Source organism: Cryptomeria japonica, chromosome 11 (genome assembly GCF_030272615.1).
Source record: "Cryptomeria japonica chromosome 11, Sugi_1.0, whole genome shotgun sequence".
NCBI classification, from domain to species: domain Eukaryota; kingdom Viridiplantae; phylum Streptophyta; class Pinopsida; order Cupressales; family Cupressaceae; genus Cryptomeria; species Cryptomeria japonica.
In genome coordinates this window covers 10867211-10869230 of record NC_081415.1, presented here as the reverse complement: position 1 = coordinate 10869230, position 2020 = coordinate 10867211, and positions in this window count along the sequence as shown.

Here is a 2020-nt window from a genome sequence, read left to right as displayed (position 1 = left end):
CAAGATTGAAGTTAGGTGCCCAGTCCCTAATGTACAGTCCCCTATCACCCATAAAGAAAGGCCCACTATTCAAAATTTCATGTTTATCCTGACCATCTTCAGTGGTTACCAAGAAGAAGCCATTTGGTAGGGTTTTGAGTTCGACTTTGCCTTTCTAGTTTTCAGCACACCAACCTTTCATCTTACCCACAGATGACCAATCACCAAAACATTTTATAAAGAATCCCCTATCCCGAAAAAAGGCCACTGAGTCAGTCCAGCTTTTATTGTCTAGCATCAACGAAATTTTCTCCGACCTCATGCCCTCTTTGTTCTCCGGAACCCTGGTTAGCTTCTGTAAATTTCTTTTGGGTTACCACTCTTTCTCTTGGCAATGTTGCCAGATAGTTTTAGGTCCGTATTCCTTATTGCGAGGCCCTTGAAATCTGAAAGTCTCACTTCTCAAGAATTTAGAATCTCGGGCTTTTGCCTTCTCCCCCCACTGCTTTTGAGGATAAAGAAACCTATTCTAATCCTCCCAAACCTTGCTTGGATTTTGCCATGGGTGTTTCCCAAGTCGCGACTGCATGAAACTTTGCCGTATCCCCTGATTTGTATATCTTCGGTCATAGGAAAGTCCCTCTTATGATCGAAAAACTTGCAACTCCCTAGATCGAAGCCCTAGCCCCCTCCGTCGCTACATCAGAAGTACAGTCTAATGCCGTTAGATAAATTCTATCAGAAGTATAGTCTTTCTTTTTTTTTTTTTTCTTTTTTTTTTTGATATATAATTGTTAAATGTGTATTATAATAAAGATAATATAAACTAATATTAATTATAATTGATGCTCTGCAAAATGGACAATGTTAGACAAAACCCTGTAGTCGTATAACACACAAAAACACAAGAAACAAAGACAAACACTAGTGTTAATCAACCAAAAACTAGTCTAAGTAGGCATATCAAAAGAGACACTAAAAACAAAGTAAAGCATTTAACTATGAATGTAAATGCAAGAAGACATCTCCAAATGCCTTCTACCATGCTCTTAGCTCCTTCTCCTTTGTTCCTCTTCTCTCCAAGTTCCAAATTAGTGTAGCTCTCAGTAGCTTTTTGCACTATGGATGCTTATGGAGGTTCAAAATTGTAGATGATTATGAAAAGTATACAAATGCAAGCTTAATAACCAAATAAGGACGAGTAATCTAAATGCTATTTGTTAATTTTAACCAAAAAAGTGAATGTGAATAAGATATGCTAAATGCTCTCTAAAATTCTCTATAACTTAGATGCATACAAGCTTTCAGGATCTGGATTATGAAGAAATGGGCTCTATTTATAAGAAAAATGGAGCAATGGATGGTTGAGATTGAGTAATCTCAACAAAGGTCAGGATTGAATGATATTCAATCCATGTGAGGACTTTCAACCCAATCTCAGAATGACAAGTGTCAATATGAGATAGGTTGAGAGGAGAGGGAATAAGCATTAAATGCTTGACATGACCTGAGAGTTAACTTGGGAGTTAAGGTCAAGGTTGGGTTGAGTGAATAAATTCATTATCCAAAGAATAACGCTTTTATCCAATGGATAAATTCTTGTGCAAAGGTTAAAGGGATAACCATGGTCAAAGCAATAAATGCTTGAGGAGACACATGAGTCACATGAGGGTTGAGTTATGGGTTAACCATAAATGGTCATGTAAGAGCCATAAGTGGTTTAGAAGATTTTAGAGGTTAAATTGTTGAACATACAAAGCATTTAATGCTTTTCAAAGACTTTGAAGTCTTTGAGAAGTGACTCCAAGTTGCTTATGAATGTGACAATAATTAGGGGATGAATGAGGCTAATTAGGAAGGGGTTAGAAGAATTTAGAAGGGGGTTTAGGAGTGCAAGTAGATTTGGTGGGTGAGGGAAAATAGGATTTTAATTAAAATAAATTTAATTTATTTCAACTTGTGGTTGCAACTTGCATTTGTAGGAAAATGCAAGTGGGGGGGATTATGATTTTAAATAAATGTTTTATTTAATTTATTTAAA